This window comes from Staurois parvus, unplaced genomic scaffold (genome assembly GCF_062004578.1).
Source record: "Staurois parvus isolate SC_StPar_1 unplaced genomic scaffold, SC_StPar_1.0 ptg000071l, whole genome shotgun sequence".
NCBI classification, from domain to species: Eukaryota; Metazoa; Chordata; class Amphibia; order Anura; family Ranidae; genus Staurois; species Staurois parvus.
The window spans coordinates 802,040-820,572 of NW_028317867.1; positions in this window are offsets into that span (position 1 = coordinate 802,040).

Below are 18,533 nucleotides of genomic sequence, written 5' to 3' on the forward strand. Positions count from 1 at the left end.
GGGAGGAATAGTGTCCCATCATTGGTGTCAGTGGGAGGAATAGCACCCCATCATTGGTGTCAGTGGGAGGAATAGCACCCCATCATTGGCGTCAGTGGGAGGAATAGTGCCCCATCATTGGTGTCAGTGTGAGGAATCATGCCCCATCATTGGTGTCAGTGGGAGGAATAGTGTCCCATCAGTGGTGTCAGTGGGGGGTGGAATAGTGCCCCATCATTGGTGTCAGTGGGGGGGGGGGAATAGTGACCCATCGTTGGTGTCAGTGGGGGGGAGGAAAAGTGCCCCATCGTCGGTGTCAGTGGGAGGAATAATGCCCCATCATTGGTATCAGTGACACCAATGATGGGGCACTATTCCTCCCACTGACACTTGCTGACCCCTGTTCAGTATGGTGCTGCTGCAGCAAGCATATATGGTTGCAGCAGCACCTGTGCACGGCACACTTACCTTCACTTGATTTTCGCGGGGCCGCTCGGCTCCGCCTCCTCCCCGGTGATTGGCCGCCTGTGTGCCTTTCCTGAGCTACAGTTCTGGCGGCCAATCACCGGTGAGGAGGCGGAGCTGAGCAGCCGCACGAATATCCAGTGGCCGAACTGAAGGAAGGAGCAGCTGCACTTCCTGGACCGGATCGTCGTGGGACCGGAGCCAGGTAAGAAACAGAAGCCCCTGCCCACGCCTGTACTTAGTTTCACTTCTGTTGGAAGGGGGGGCGGCGGCGGCACCGCACCGCCCCCCTAAAAAGTGTCAGCATGCCGTATACCGGCGTATAAGACGACCCCCGACTTTTGAGAAGATTTTCAAGGGTCAAAAAGTCGTCTTATACGCCGGAAAATACGGTATATATTTAAATATAATTTTAAATCGATTGAATATGGCTAAAATTGTAGCATTTCCAATATATATGGCAATATATTTGGGAAGAATAACGTAACACTGTGCCCATATTAAAATGTTTATAATTTTTTTTTAAGACAGATAGAGCTTTTTTTGGTGGTATTTACTCGCCACTGGGTTTTTAATTTTTTTGCTTAACAAACAAAAAAAGACCAAAAATTAAAAAAAAAAAAGTTTTTCTTTTTTTCTGTTATAAAATTTAGCAAATAAGTAATTTTTCTCCTTCACTGATGTGCACTGATGAGGCTGCACTAATGGGTACTGATAGGCTGCATTGATAGGCACTGATGAGGCTGCACTGATATTCAGAACTGATAGGCACTGAAAGGCGGCATTGATAAGGAGGCACTAATAGGCAGCACGTATGGGCACTGATAGGCAGTACTGATGTGCACTGATGGGTCTGTGCTGATAATCTGATAATTATCAGTGTAAATGTCCACTGTGTAAATTGCTGGTTGCCGGCTCTCCTCTCCTCACGCTGTGACGGTGCATGAGGATAGGACTGCCGATAACTGGCAAGTCTGTTTACAATGTGATCAGCTGTGATTGGCCCTTTACCGTGATCTGCTGTATCCGCCAGGTGCGCTCGCCAGGGAGCACGATTCTGGGAGGGCGTCCCGGGATGTCCACCCAAAACTGGAAGGCCACATTGTAGCCGTCTTTTGGCTATAGCGCCATCAGGAAAAGGTTAAGGACCAGTTTACACCACAAAAATGCACCCCACAAAAATGGTTACAGTTCACACCACCATTCCAGTGCGTTTTTGATGCGTTTTGCTGTATTCCAGTACAGTTCTGTGCAGAAAAAATGCAGCATGTTCTACTTTTCTTTCTGAACCAGAATGCACCACTGGAACTGACCACACTGGTGTGAACTAGAAAACACTGTGCATGTATTTTAATGCAGAAAAAAACACACTGGACTGCATTTGGTGTGAACCAGCCCTGAGTGAAACTACCCTACAAGGTTAGCTAAAGTATAAATGCTTCTTGCGATGACGTATATTTTGGCCATTCGTTTTATGTTTGTGCGTTCATATGTGCACGTGTGTGTGTATAAACCACCTACAATTTATTACAACCGGAGTAAAAGTCTGGGATGTAGCCCATAGCAGCCAAAAATGTGCAATCTTTAATTGGAGAAATAAAACAAGCAATGTGGCCGCTATGGGTATCACTTCTCATTTTTGCTTCTGTTTCCTCTGATCCAGGTTTTGTATCCTCTCCAGAAGGTGCTTTCCCCTCCATGTGTTTCATGAAGAGGGCAGTTTCTGACAGGGTGGAAATTTCTTCAGTTCAGAGTTGTCAGGGAATCACCTGTACGTTCTGTAGACAATCAGCTGGGAGCCGGCTAGAAAACACCTCAGGTCAGGGCTTATACGGTGATTAATCACAGACAGGGGACCGTCATAGTGACAAGAGTGTGGGTAGATGTGGTAGCTGTATAGACATGTCTGGGAGCTTACTGCCAGCAGACAAAACAGGGGGCGTACAGATTTCTACACATCTGACAGCAGTAAGCTGTTTTCAAAGGGGCTGAGATAGCCCATAATATGTGTCTTATGTATTAGAAATGATCCTTCATGTCATCTGTCACAGGTGAGTATATACTTCATTGTCATCTTGAGGTCAGGTAAATTTCTAAATTCTAATTTGAAGTGTAGAATCTATTTAAAAAAGGATGTTAAGCGAGGGGCACTTATGGGGCCCGTTAGAGTGAAAGAAAAAAAGGTGCAAGAGTGCACAATTATCACCTGCCCCAAAAATGTCATTGATGTCATTGATTAGAACCCCCAAATATGCTGCATTGAAACAATAGAATAGAATTAGAAGAACCCCCTTTCCCAGGTAAGCCACACTGGAAAGTCAGTTAGTACTTACCCCAAAGTTCAGTGTTGGGACCCTTACTTTTTAATATATTTATAAACGATATAGGGTCTGATATTACAAATCCCATTTCAGTCTTTGCAGATGACACCAAGCTGTGCAGTAGAATAACGTCCTTACAGGATGTCTCCAACTTACAAGCCGACCTCAATGCACTGTTTAATTGGGCAACTATGTGGCAAATTAGGTTTAATGTTGATAAATGTAAGGTGATGCACTTGGGGGCTAAGAATATGCATGCACCATACATACTAGAGGGGGTACAACTGGGGGAATCAATGGTGGAGAAGGATCTGGGGGTTCTGGTAGATCACAAGCTTAATAATGGCATGCAATGCCAAGCTGCGGTTTCTAAAGCGAGCAAAATCCTCTCTTGTATTAAAAGAGGTATAGACTCCAGAAAGAGAGAGATATCATATTACCCCGGTACAAATCATTAGTTAGACCGCATCTGGAATATGCAGTTCAGTTTTGGGCTCTAATTCAAAAAAAGAACATTGGAGAACTGGGGAAAGTACAGAGAAGGGCAACCAAACTGATAAGAGGCATGGAGGACCTCAGCTATGAGGAAAGATTAGAGGAACTGAATTTATGCTCTCTTGAGAAGAGGAGAATAAGGGGGGATATGATCAACATGTATAAATACATCAGTGGTTCATATAGTGAACTCGGTGTAGAGCTATTCACCCTGAGGTCATCACAGAGGACAAGGGGGCACTCTTTACGTCAGGAGGAAAAGAAATTTAATCTCCAAATATGGAAAGGTTTCTTCACAGTGAAAATGTGGAATAGACTCCCTCAAGAGTTGGTTCTGGCTAGCTCAGTGGATTGCTTTAAAAAAGTCCTGGATTCTTTCTTAGATACACAGAATATAACTGGATACTAACATTTATAGGTAAAGTTGATCCAGGGAATATCCAATTGCCTCTCGGGGGATCAGGAAGGAATTTTTTTCCCTGCAGGAGCAAATTGGATCGTGCTTTGCTGGGTTTTTTTGCCATCCTCTGGATCAACTGTGGGTATAGAATTATAACTTTTTTTTTTTTTAATGGTTTAACTGGATGGACTTTTGTCTTTTTTCAGCCAGACTAACTATGTAACTATGTACTTACCTCTGTCCACGTTCAGACACTCCAATCTTCTCCCATTATTGTCAAAGCTGGATATTTAGGGTGGTCAATGGGAGATCACTCTGCCGAGGTTCATCTGGAACATAGTGGCAGGGGAGAAAAGAATGTTGGCAAGCAGGGCAGAAGAATGAGGGACTCAGCAGACATGGAAACATTGATGTAAGTAGTGAAGCAGGCAAGCGGGCAAGTCAACATTCCTGGACCTGGAAGGACAGTTCAACCTTCATTTTCTACCAGGCACCTTGCTGCCCCGGGCCCCATGGCGCTGTTTTTACTGTTATGGAACTAGTTCTGCCACTGTGCTGAACCACTAACTGTATGTTTTTTAGTGTTTTTTTTAGATACAAATGGCCTTTTCACAGCAGTTTTCACACATGTGCTGGGTGGGGGAAAGACACTGATAAAGGGAATCTGAGTCAGTGACAGTAGCTCATAGCACTGCATTGCACTGTCTTCTAAGAACCCTTCATACTGCAAACTTGACTGCTTTACCCTGAATTATTATAATAACCTAAAAAGCACATATACCACGAATCTTGATGGAAAAAGAGATGGAAAAACACAGACAAAAAAACAGAATAAAACATGCTTCAAGAATGTAAATGTAAATCAGTCAGTTCTGAGTTATACTTAGATTTAAAAAAAAAAAAAAAGAAAGTTAAAATCTGATTGGGGGGGGGGGGGTTATAATCAATTATACTAATTCTCAGCTTTTTATGATGCCCACCAGCACTTGTACACTATAGTGTATATCTTTAAGTAATTTATTATGTAGGATGAGGGGGCAGCGGTTAAAATGTATGCAGTTAGCCTTTTTCACAAACACCTTTTTATAACTGAAAGGTTGTTATGATTAAATCCAGTGAACAGTGCCAAATCTAAAAATAGTAAGGATGATGAGAGGAAAAAATACAAATCTTAGCGTAATTTTGTAAGAAAGAACAAAACTATTAAAATAGCTGAATTGAATCACTGGTTTGGAATTGTACTGAGGATGGCAGCGAAGGGGAGGAGTAGATAACATGAGCTGTAACTATTGTGCCAGGAATAACACTCACAATTAGGTACAATGCAGATGTTGTAGATCCACATATCATTTTTCTCAAAAAAGGTAGGTAACATTCATCTAGAGAAGTATAATCAGTCCGAGGGGTAGGCAACAGAGACGGCCAGCCTTTCTCAGCACAAAGGAACCCTTGAAATAATGTTGCAGTCTCAGGGAACCCCTACTAAAGATGACTAGAACACATGATACGTTAGTGTGATGGTCAGTAGGAAAAATACTCTTTACATTTGTGGACAATGGGAAGAATTACCCCTTACAGATATCTAAAAGGATCATTAGCGTCAGGGAGAGGTAAATACTGCTCATTGCACAAGGAACCCACAGCAACCTCTGGAGGAACCTTAGGGTTCCATGGAACCCTAGTTGAGAAACCTTGGAGACAGCCACCTTGAGCACTTTAACAGGAGGGGGGAGAAAAAAAGACAGGACCTTGAACCTACCCTTCTGTAGTACGTAGTTCACAGATCATGGGGGAGTGGAAACACACTTTAGCTTTTTGGGTTGGGGTGCTAAGGGTTGTTTGTCTCCTCTTGTCACTGGCTGATCTCAAACTTTAACTACCCAAACCTTTAAACGTAACCTTACCTATAAAAAATATTTAATGCTTAGCCTCCCCTAAATACTAACTTTGAAACTTAAAGTGTTATAAAACCACAACAGTAATACTAGTCTGTATATGCAGTAAAGCATGCTTGTTATACTCACTGTGGAACCTTAGGAGTTAATCCACTGCATTGTGTAAAAAGGCTGTTTGATCCTGACTTCTCTGATCCTCCCCTTCTCTTATCTTTTGATAAGACATATGGTGTGGAATCACTCTTCACATGCTCAGTTTGGTGTGTATTGCTACAGAGGTTTTTTTTTTCTTGGGAGAGTGCATGTGAGCAGCACAGGGCCGATCAGCACTGTCCAGACAGAGGTCAGGGGTCCTGCATTCTCCTACAGGAGAATGAAAACTCCTCCTGCAAGCTGTAACCAGTGTTCTGCTGGACACTGATAGAAGTGACAAGACTGCTCTAAATGCTGATGATAAAAGGTATTTAGCAGTTTATATCTACTAAAATAATTGCATTTCCATGTTGTGTGTACTGGGGGAGACCAGATATAGTGAATGCAGGGTCCTGGGTTTAGAAACACTTTTACTTCTAAACCCTAACATTGAACCCTTATTTCCCTTTTAATTTGTTAAATATATCAACAAAAGCCTTTTATTTTTTTTTTTTTGTGCAAAAAATATTTGCTGATCTTGCCTCTACTGCACTGAAATATTGTTCCTGCAGGACTGTACAGCTGCTTTTATACAGCTGTCAAATTTTGTCTGCAGCTATGTTCATGCAGCCGCTGTGTCTCCATCCACCTCCATAGGCTACCTGCACATAGTTCAGGGCTGATGCAGACACCAAACCAAAGACAGTATGGGTGCCAGCGCCTGTCTGGACGAGGCCTGAGAACCTACAGCAATTTAGGCAGTGCCTGCCTCATTTCTTGGCTACAGTAGATCCAGCATCATATTATTATTTTATTATTATTATACAGTATTTATAAAGCGCCAATAGTTCGCTCAGCGCTGTACATTACAAAGGGGGACAGAACAATACCAATACAATGCAAAACATGAGGGGATTGAGGGCCCTGCTCTTTCGAGCTTACAATCTAGGAGGGAGGGGATGGCGGCACAGGAGGAGATAGCTGTGGGGGATGGAGTGGTAGGAAGAGTGGAGGAGGTCGGCAAGTTAGCAGGGGGTGGGGTAGGCTTCCCTGAAGAGATGGGTTTTCAGGGTGCGCCTAAAGGAGAGGAGAGTAGGTGATAATCTGATGGGTTGGGGCAGGGAGTTCCAGAGGATGGGTGACACCCTGAAGAAGTCCTGGAGGCGGGCATGGGAGGAGGAGACCAGGGAACTAGAGAGAAGGAGGTCTTGTGAGGAGCGGAGTGTGTGTGCTGGGCGGTACTTGGATATTAGGTCAGTGATGTAGTTTGGGGCAGTGTGGTGGACGGCTTTGTACGTCAGTGTTAGGATTTTGAATTTGATCCGTTGCGCTCTTTCCTCCCTGGTCTTATTGTTCCTGGCCCACTCCTTTCATTCATTTGATTTCAAATGTTTTAATCATGCAGGCTGAGCACCACATGTCTGCATAAAAACATAGTCTGCCTAATATTGCCCCCTTCTCTATACTGATATTCACCCATGAAGGCATTCTAAAATTTTCACAGTTTTCACTCATGAGCCGGCCCTTTTCTTGTATCAGGGCTCAAGGCTCTTGAGAAGGGTACTGAGGCAGGGTGCTGTGATGTTTTCAGCAAGCTATGTACTCCATGCTGCTGGTCCCTCACACCCATCTCACTCTGCCTGCATTGCCTAGAGAGGCACAGGAACTAATGATGCTATTGGGTCTAAAATATGGTATGTAATGAAAATTGAAAGGTTTTATTAAACAATCAGTTAGCTTGGTAATGAAGGGTGAAACCAGGAAAAGCAAATAATAAGCAGATTAGACTTTTAAACAAGGCCTACAGTTGTGACTGCCGTAAATGTAAAAAATGCAATTCTGATAGATTGTTCCTATATTTGTACTTGCACAGTGGCAGCTAGCTGAAGGCAATGCAGGTATAGGCTATGTAAGGCTGATGCATCACAGGTTAGGCTAATACAAAGCTCAATCCCCTCTCCCACCCCAATTTGCAGCACTGCGTATACAACACTAGTGATGAGAGCTATAGTAGGTTGACCTGAAGGATGTGAACAATACACTGGGTCTGTATTGACTCAGCAATCCTAAACAGTGTTTCAAAAACAGGTACAGAATAATATTCACAATTTTTTTACTTCATCGTTCAACTATACTTCCCAACAGTCCCGAATTGTGTGAGACTGTCCCATAATGTGACGTAAATTTCAGAGGTCCTGTGAACCCCAGGATAATCCCTCTATGTCTTGATTAAGTCCTTCTACCCATCCATAGAGTGAGACTCTGCCTACAGAACTCTGTCCACCACTTGACATGTACTAGTAGCAAAGCCTACACTCCTACTTACCAATGCTACCTTTAGACTCTGCCTACATGATGTCACTTTGTAGGCTGAGATCAGTCATTCATTCTTGATATTGGCCCTGAAGTAGCAGGCAGTTGTCTCAGACACACTCTGTGTCATGCAGCTGCCTGGTGGCAGCCACCAGCTCAGTGGACACTCCCAGTCCACACCCCAGCAGAACAGAATGACTTGTCACTGTATACCAAGTGTTGGAGAGGCTTTCGGAGAAGGCTACATACAGGTGAGATTCTAGTGAATGGCAACTATGGTGACCTTAGGCAGGGGAAACAGGGCAGTGGCAACAGGTCTAATGCTGCACGGGGCAGCATACTTCAAGGGGTTTTATACAATGGGTGGGGGCTTCTTATATCAGGCTGTACTGATCAAGAAGCAGCATGACCTGGTGATCCTCAAAAATGTCTTCATGAGTTGTATAAACAGGGCAGCCACTTGTCTATCTACAGAACGTGCTCTAATAAATGGCATCTGTGAAGACATTGCTAAAGCGTTATGTTCATGGTCTGCAGTTCTTTGTCAGAGTCAGAAGATGCCCAGAGCCAGCCCCCTACAGGGGTTGGATAACACAGTTGGTGTACAATGACCACGCCATGCTGGCCTTTTTTCCTCTCCTGACCACCAATATGGGGCTATTTTTCTTCTCTTTGAACATTTTTTCTACAGCTGATCACCGCCACCAGGCAATTTTTTCTCTCATTGACCACAAATGTTGGTCATCTTTTCCTCCTGCTGACCAGTAATACATGGGGCACTATGACATGTACTGCTGACCACTGCATTCTAAACACAGGGGGTTATTTACTAAAGCTGGAGAGTGCAAAATCTGGTGCAGCTCTGCATAGAAACCAATCAGCTTCCATGTTTATTGCCAAAGCTTATTTGAATGAGTTGAAGTTTGAAGCTGATTGGCTATCATGCACAGCTGCACCAGATTTTGTATGCACCAGTTTTAATAAATGTCCCCCTTAGTGTTGTACATAACAAAGTGCTTAGTGCTATACATTAAATTAACCAAAGTGCTTACTGTATCAGCAGTTGTTGGTTGCTAAGTAGTTTCTAACTATTTTAATCAAGGTCTCCTTTAATAGACCCAGACAAAGTGTTAGTCCTTTGTCCATGTTCTGTTTTATTTAAAAAGATGATCCTTTCGGTTTATGTGTGACTGTAAAACTCTCACTTGTGGTACAGTAGTTGGAAGTATTTTGTGGATACAAGGACTGCGGCATATATATGCAGTGTGGACTGTGAGTAGGCTTAGACTAAATTTACTGTATTCCTTTAGGCCATGCTCAATATCTAGCGCCATTTAGCCACACCCACTTTTCCCTGTGGCGCACTCCATGTGCCACGTTATTTCGTTTCCAAGTTGTCCTTCTTTCTCTACTTCAGAGGTTGTGAGGTTTATTCAACTATGTTAGCCCCACAATCAGTTTGAAATGTACAGTATTGCTTTATAAACTGAAGTGTGGCAGTAACACGAGAGGCCCTGCTTTATGACCTTTAGGTGAATCGAGTCCTCATTGTTGTAGGTGTAAAGGTGTAAAGAGAGTTTATTTAGACTGAAGTGCCTAGCAGCAAAATAGCTGAAAGTAAGAAATCAAGAGGTCATCAGGGTGCACATAACATGCCACAAATGGTGATAAAGTAGTTAATCAGACACATGAATGATAGTCTCCCTACAGCTGATCAATCAACCCAAGCTGACCACCTTGTAAGTCCAACAGTTTACCATGAAATGCATTATTCCATAAATAAATGCACCAAGCATTAGACATGTGCTTTTTGTTTTGTAAAAATAGATTTTCTGACGAAATTGAGATTTTCTGAGATTAAGATGTATGAGCATTTCTGAATGGACATAGTAATGAATGTCAACGAATCTGAAAAAAATTTATAACGAAGTTAACAAATGCATTTGTTTCATTTGGATGACACCACATGATGAGATAGCAGTTAAGAGCCATGGGGAAATGAATTAAATTTTCAAATTTGTTCAATAATTCAAATTTGAGTAAATTTGTGATTTCAATTTGTAATTGTCACAATCAGTCAGTTCAGTTTCACAGTCTAATGCCTAATTCCAAATATTGAATAGTTTAGATATATGAAATAAGAACCCACCCACAATATCAAAACCGAAAACTATAAATGGCGATCTTTCGAAAAAACTGCTAAATTATTTTTAATCCACCTGGATCAACAAATATACTAAACGAATGTTGAAGATACAAAACCAACTCTGAAAAAAAAATCAGTTCAACATAAAGAATATGACGAAACAATATTCTTCAATGAACAAATGCATCCGTAACGAAAATTTCCGGCGTTCCCATGTCTACTAAGCATTGTACATTACGCAGTAATCTACAGGAACCAATAACATACTTACTTGCTGAAGTCAAACCAGTTAAGGATAATGACTGACTGCATTTGGTGAATTACTGTACATTGCACATTGTGCACATTGAATATTTTACCATTGTTTTCTGTAGAAACAGCAGGTCTCAGTGTCTAAAATACGAACTGTCAGTATTACCCTATATCATCCAATCAAATAACTTAGGCACTATGCTCCCTTGGAAGATAATGAAGTGGGAGGACTCAAGGGCTTCTTTAGAAGACAGACAGAGAAGAGACAAGGTCATGTAGTCTCTTTATATGTGTCAGAATGCTGGTGATTTATGTACACTGCTCCAAAAAATTAAAGAAACACTTTGAAAACACATCAGATCTCAATGGGGAAAAATCACATGCTGGATATCTATACTGATATGGACTGGGTAATGTGTTAGGAGCGTTAGGATGCCCCGTTGTTTGATGGAAATGAAAATGATTGACTTACAGAGGACTGAATTCAAAGACAGCCTGAAAATCAAAGTGAAAAAATGATGCAGCAGGCTAGTCCATTTTGCTGAAATTGCATTGCAGCAGCTCAAAATGATACTCAGTACTTTGTATGGCCCCCACATGCTTGTATGCATGCCTGACAATGTCATAATGAGATGACGGATGGTGTCCTGAGGTATTTCCTCCCAAATCTGGACCAGGGCATCACTGAGCTCCTGGACAGTCTGAGGTGCAACCTGGCGGCGTCGGATGGACCGAAACATGACATTCCAGAGGTGTTCTATTGAATTTAGGTCAGATGAGCATGGGGGCCATTCAATGGTATCAATTCCGTCATCCTCTGGGCATTGTTGTGCACCAAGAGGAACCCAGGAAACTCTGCACCAGCGTAGGGTCTGACAATGGGACCAAGGATTTCATCCTGATACCTAATGGCAGTCAGGGTGCCATTGTCTAGCCTGTAGAGGTCTGTGCGTCCCTCCATGGATATGCCTCCCCAGACCATCACTGACCCACCACCAAAACGGTCATGCTGAACGATGTTACAGGCAACATAACATTCTCCATGGCTTCTCCAGACCCTTTCACATCTGTCACATGTGCTCAGGGTGAACCTGCTCTCATCTGTGAAAAGCACAGGGTGCCAGCTGCGGACCTGCCAATTCTGGTGTTTAATGGCAAATGCCAATCGAGCTCTATGGTGCCGGGCAGTGAGCACAGGACGCACTAGAGGACATCGGGGCCCTCAGGCCACCCTCATGAAGTCTGTTTCTGATTGTTTGGCCAGAGTCATTCACACTAGTGGCCTGCTGGAGGTCATTTTGTAGGGCTCTGACAGTGCTCATCCTGTTCCTCCTTGCACAAAGGAGTAGATACTGGTCCTGCTGATGGGTTAAGGACCTTCTACGGCCCTGTCCAGCTCTCTTAGAGTAACTGCCTTTCTCCTGGAATCTCCTCCATGCTCTTGAGACTGTGCTGGGAGACACAGCAAACATTCTGGCAATGGTACCTATTGATGTGCCATCCTGGAGGATTTGGACTGTCTGTGCAGCCTCTGTAGGGTCCAGGTATCACCTCATTCTACCAGTAGTGATAATGACCCTAGCCAAATGCAAAATTAGTTAAAAACAGTCAGAAAAGATGAGTAGTGGAAAAAAATGTCAGTGGCTTCCACCTGGAAAACCATTCCTGTTTCGGGGGTCGTCTCATTGTTGCCCATCTAGTGCACCTGTTGTTAATTTCATTAACACCAAAGCAGCTGAAACTGAGTAACAACCTCCTCTGCTACTTAACTGACCAGATCAATATGCCAGGAGTTTATGTGACCTGATACTATAATCTTTTTTTTTTTTTTAAATCAGAAATTACGTTTATTAACGTTGAAGTCATACAAATCTCAAAATGACAAAGCAAATACAGAATGATATCAAAAATTCAATCATTAATAAACCGAACAACATAATAAATAAAACCTTCCAGTGCCATCAATTAGACAAGAGACAAGGAGTATCCGAGGTCCAGCGCACAAGAAGAGCCTTGTGCGCCTGAAATAAGGCCATGTAAAGGGCCTCCAATATAAATGTATCCTGCCTTACCAAATCTAAAATACCCAAAAGGCACTGCTTAGAATCAAACATTAAATTAGTTTGAAACACCAAGTTAAGGGTAGTCACCACCTCCTCCCAATACCTATGACGTTTTGGACATCTCCACAGCATATGGATCAGATCCCTGTGGTCCCGCTTGCATCTACCATAAAGGGGGTCCTAATGAAGCCCCATCTTGTACAATTTTGCAGGGGTGTAATGAACCCTAAGCAGAATATACAATTGAGAAATGGGCCCTGAGCAGTGACTGCATGTTTCAATTGCAAATAGTAAAATAGCATCTTGGATGGGAGGTTATACCTAGACTGCAAAACATCAAAGGAGAGAATCTTACCATTGCAAAATATATATTTCAGGTGAGTGATGCCATAAGCTTTCCATTTAGCAACATATTGTAATTTGGCCAATTCTGGTACTGTCGCATTGTTCCATATGGGACTATAAACCGTATGGCCCGTAATCTGTTGCAATTGTTTAACCTTAAGCCAAATTTTTTCGCCTTAGGCGATATGTAGGGAAGGATTTATTAGGTTTACTAAAAGATTAGGCCTCAAGACCCTCAAGAAAAGAGCCAGAGTCAGTGCAATACAACATCAGTTTTATAGTAGAGTCAGCAACCGGAGCCTGGTCAACCCCTCCCTGCGCAATGCCTTAATAAAAAGGCTTCAGCTGACTAGCAAGGTAGTACAACAATGGGTTAGGTAAAGCTATCCCCCCTCTATCCTTGGGATGCTGCAATTATTCCAGCTGAATCCTGCACTCCCCCCCCCCCCCAAGCACCAAGCGAAAAATGGTATTTATAATAGCAAAGGTTTTCAAAGGAATCATGACTGGGCAGTTATATAGGAAATTTAACAATTGAGGCATAAATATCAATTTTATAAGATTAGCTCTACCTGCCAGAGATAACCAGAATTTGGACCATATCTTGACCTTACCTTTAAAGCGATTCAACAAGGGAGTTATATTAAGGCGACAATAATCTAATAGATCACCACTAATGAGGATACCTAAATATTTGAAAGAGGCTGTAATCACCACTGGACAGAAAGTAGGCACCATGGGATTCACGGCCCCATCCAGTGGCAACAAAGCCGACTTAGACCAGTTAATGACTAGACCCGAATAATGGCCAAATTGTGAATTGGTATGCATAACGGAACGGAAAGAAGGTCCAGTGTCACCAAGTAAAAACAAGACGTCATCAGCATATAGCAAAATTTTTTCTTGATGAGTACCATACTTGAAACCCACCACATCTATACTAGCCCTAATTCGTGCCGCCAAAGGCTCGATGGCCAATGCGAACAAATGCGGGGAAAGGGGGCATCCCTGACGGGTGCCTCTGGCCAAGTGAAAAGTTGAGGAAATTGCTCCACCCTGTCTAATCGCAGCACAGGGAGAGTGATATAGAAGCTTCACCCAATTTATAAACCTGTCGCCAAAACGGAATCTCGCTAGAATCCACCACAGGTAATCCCATTCCACACTATCAAACGCCTTAGTGGCATCCAAAGACAGAAGCACTCTAGAGCCCCCGTTGTCAGTTGGTGTCTGCATATTAATAAACAGTCTGCGTAGAATAACAGCAGTGGCATGAAACCTGCCTGATCAGGGTTGATGATAGTGGTAATGACTTTATTTAAGCAAAGCGCTAGTACTTTGTCCAGAATCTTTACGTCAGATTGTAATAGGGGTATGGGTCTGTAGGAGCTAGGGTCAGTGACCATCTTGTCCGGCTTGAGTAGCAAGACCACCATGGCCTTGATCATAGATGCAAGTAGAGAGCAATTGTCATATGCCGTCCTGATGCTCTACTCTGATAAAAAAAAGTGTTCCTTTAATTTTTTTGAGCAATGTATATACTGTGGGCATCAAAGAAGACAGATTGCTAAATCCACAACAAACAAGAACATTTAGATGAGGTGACAGAGGCCGCATCGGCAAGGATATTTAGTATATAGTCAAAGCAATAGAGCAGAATGGCTGCCCCTGTCACTTCATTTTAAAAACAGAGCACTGAGTGAGCTTCTCCCTGTCCCCTTGATGGAGCACATTTCATCCACCAGGTGGAACATAAGATGTTTTCCCGCCTGAAAAGCTTGGCAGACTTGGAATCTGAAAAAGGAATTTCTGTCTGATGAATGTGTACAGAGGGAAGCAGCTGCCAAGTGAATTTCATGCAAACACATGGAGGCCTGCCAACAATAAACAGCTAGGGCAGCACACAGCTGAGAGGAGAGGTGTCAGCGGACATTTTATCCCTCTAGTGGCAGTGGGGGAGACTTCTCCTCACTTCTCACTTCTTCGCAGCCTGACAGGGAGACTTTTCCTCACTTCTTCGCAGCCTAATAGGGAGACTTTTCCTCACTTCTTCGAAGCCTGACAGGGAGACTTCTCTTCACTTCTTCGCAGCCTGATAGGGAGAGTTCTCACTTCTTCGCAGCCTGATAGGGAGACTTCTCCTCACTTCTTCGCAGCCTGATAGGGAGACTTCTCCTCACTTCTTCGCAGCCTGATAGGGAGACTTCTCCTCACTTCTTCACAGCCTGACAGGGAGACTTCTCCTCACTTCTTCGCAGCCTTATAGGGAGACTTCTCACTTCTTCGCAGCCTGATAGGGAGACTTTTCCTCACTTCTTCGCAGCCTAATAGGGAGACTTTTCCTCACTTCTTCGCAGCCTAATAGGGAGACTTTTCCTCACTTCTTCGCAGCCTAATAGGGAGACTTTTCCTCACTTCTTCACAGCCTGACAGGGAGGCTTCTCCTCACTTCTTCGCAGCCTAATAGGGAGACTTCTCACTTCTTCGCAGCCTGATAGGGAGACTTTTCCTCACTTCTTCACAGGCTGACAGGGAGACTTCTCCTCACTTCTTCGCAGCCTGATAGGGAGACTTCTCCTCACTTCTTCGCAGCCTGACAGGGAGACTTCTCCTCACTTCTTTGCAGCCTGATAGGGAGACTTCTCCTCACTTCTTTGCAGCCTGATAGGGAGACTTTTCCTCACTTCTTTGCAGCCTGATAGGGAGACTTTTCCTCACTTCTTCACAGGCTGACAGGGAGACTTCTCCTCACTTCTTCGCAGCCTGATAGGGAGACTTTTCCTCACTTCTTCGCAGCCTGATAGGGAGACTTCTCCTCACTTCTTCACAGGCTGACAGGGAGACTTTTCCTCACTTCTTCGCAGCCTGATAGGGAGACTTCTCCTCATTTCTTCACAGGCTGACAGGGAGACTTTTCCTCACTTCTTCGCAGTCTGATAGGGAGACTTTGATGGCTGTTGGCCTGACATATGTCAGTGCTGTATTCTAATAGATATAAACGAGGATGACTGCGATGTCCATGGGGCTGAAAGAATCAAGAATTGTATTATAATAAACATAACTGTTTATTTATTATGCTCTTCAGGTGACTGGAATGAAAATATGTCACTTGGAAACCAGAACCAGCCTGTGATATGTCACATTCAGGTGACCGAGGATCATGATAATCCACTTAGTATCCAGGCTGCACGGTCTACAAGAATTGAGGACAGAAGACTTACAGCTTGGCAACAGCAGTGTGGGAAATTTCTTTTTCTCCCAGCTCTCCTGAGGGAAAGAAATACAAGCTTTATGACGGAAAACCAGGGCAGGCGTAAAGAGCATTGCTATGCCGTAACCCATAGCAACCAATAATGAATCACTTTGTCGCTTCTAATGGTGGACACACACGTCTATGAACGTTTAGTGTCATGAGAATAAATGGGAAATCTCATGAATGAGTGACGAGCCTACTCCTGCTATTGGGGTCTATAAGGAGGGGAGATTAATTGTCAATATTTCCATTTTAGATTGTCAGCTCTCAGGATCAGGACCCTCCCTACCATCTTGTATTGAATTGTACTGTAATGGTACTGTCTTCTCTTTTAGCATATTTATAAATGATTTGGGGTCTGGGATTAAAAGTCTTTGCAGATGACACCAAGCTGTGCAGTGGAATAACGTCCTTACAGGATGTCTTCAATTTACAAGCCAACCTCAATGCACTGTTTAATTGGGCAACTATGTGGCAAATGAGGTTTAATGTTGATAAATGTAAGGTTCTGCACTTGGGGGCTAAGAATATGCATGCATCATACATACTAGGGGGGGTACAACTGGGGGAATCAATGGTGGAGAAGGATCTGGGGGTTCTGGTAGATCACAAGCTTAATAATGGCATGCAATGCCAAGCTGCGGTTTCTAAAGCGAGCAAAATCCTCTCTTGTATTAAACTCCCTGTCGGTATTCCTGAGTGTAGCTCAGGGTAATCAGTACCAAAAGCGGTAACCCTGAGCTACACTCGGGATTACCCTGCAGCATTGCTCCGGGATCCCTGTTTCACTTACCTTGTCCTGCGCTCCTGCGATGTCCCTCCTGCAGCCATCTCCTCCGGCTGATGCCGGCATCCGTCTTCCGGGTTCCGGTCCCTGCGAGCTTCGGGACAAACAGGACGTACGGGGGCCGCAACCGGTGGGAAATTTTAAAAAATTACATTCACTGAACACACTAAAATCACATAGTAAAAAATTACTGTTTCAAAGCATTTCACATACATTTTGTCTCGAGTGCTTTGTCCTGTGCTCTGCCTGCACTTTTACTGTTCTTTCTGCCTGGAAACTGAGAAACGTCCATGGCGTCCAAAAAGCGTCCCTTTAGGTCAAAAGTGGTTTTAGACCAGCTAGAGAACAGTGATAGTAAATTAGGTAAATCAGAACCACTTGCAGAATTGAGTGATAATGATTCGTGGGGAAATTCATCATCAGACACTGAAAACGATTCTGCGACTTTGCTCAGGGATGTGCGAACTTGGCGCTATATTTCACATTTCAGTGTTTTTGGTTTGATTATATTATTGAAATAAATTTATTATTATATTATTTTTTTTATGATTATTTATTATATTATAATTTATGATTTCGTGTTTCAAATTTTATCATACCCGGGATGTTTACTAGACTCTTGTTCGGACAGATTTCAGTGAGTTATTCCTAAAAATTACAGGCCTACAATAAAAAAACAACATATTTCCATGCAAAAAAAGTACCACTTTGAGCACAGAAATATTGACTGCACCACAGAAGTTTTTTTCCCTTTATGCATGTAATGCATGAAGGCAAAAAGAACTTGAACCTTTACAACCACTTTAAGGGGAATATGATAAACATGTATAAATACATAAGTGGTCCGTCCACTTAAGATCATCACAGAGGACAAGTGGCACTGTTTACGTCTGGTGGAAAAGAGAAAAACCTTCACATACGGAAAGGTTTCTTAACAGTAAGAGCTGTGAAAATATGGAATAGACTCCCTCAAGAGCTGGTTGTGGCCAGCTCAGTGGATTGTTAAAAAGAGAGCTGGGTAATTTCCTAAATACACAAAATATAACGGGATTTAATTATTAGAGGTAATAACAACAGGGGTAGTTGATTCAGGGAATATCTGATTGTCTCATGGGGATCAGGAAGGAATATTTTCCCCCACTGGGGTGAATTGGATCATGCTTTATTGTTTTTTTTCCTTCTTCTGGATCAACTATGGGTAAAGTGTTGTATATATATGGAGGTTTTCTCTTTATGTGTGTTTTTTAGATTGGTTTTACTAGATGAACTAGTGTCTTATTTCAATCTATGGAACTAAGTTTTGTAAAGCACTATGACATGAACACACACAGGTTGGACAAGATGGACCAGTGTCTTTATTCAACCTTATCAACTATGTAACTATATGTAACCGCTACATAAATCCTCTGTAATAAAAATAATTATGATATTACTAAATTACAGCGAGGGATCAATCACAACATGTGACCTGTGCTATAGTGTGATCACCTGTGTGATTTGTCACGCTTCATCCATTCCACCACAATACACACAACAAGAGGAATCCAATTATTGTCTATGGGACTCATCCACATATATGGAACATGCTTCTGCATCACTTTGAAAAAGGCGCAGGTTCTTCTTTTGGTGGGACAAAGTGCATTGTCAGCCCCTTAGCACAAATCCCAATCATGGTGTCACCTAGTAC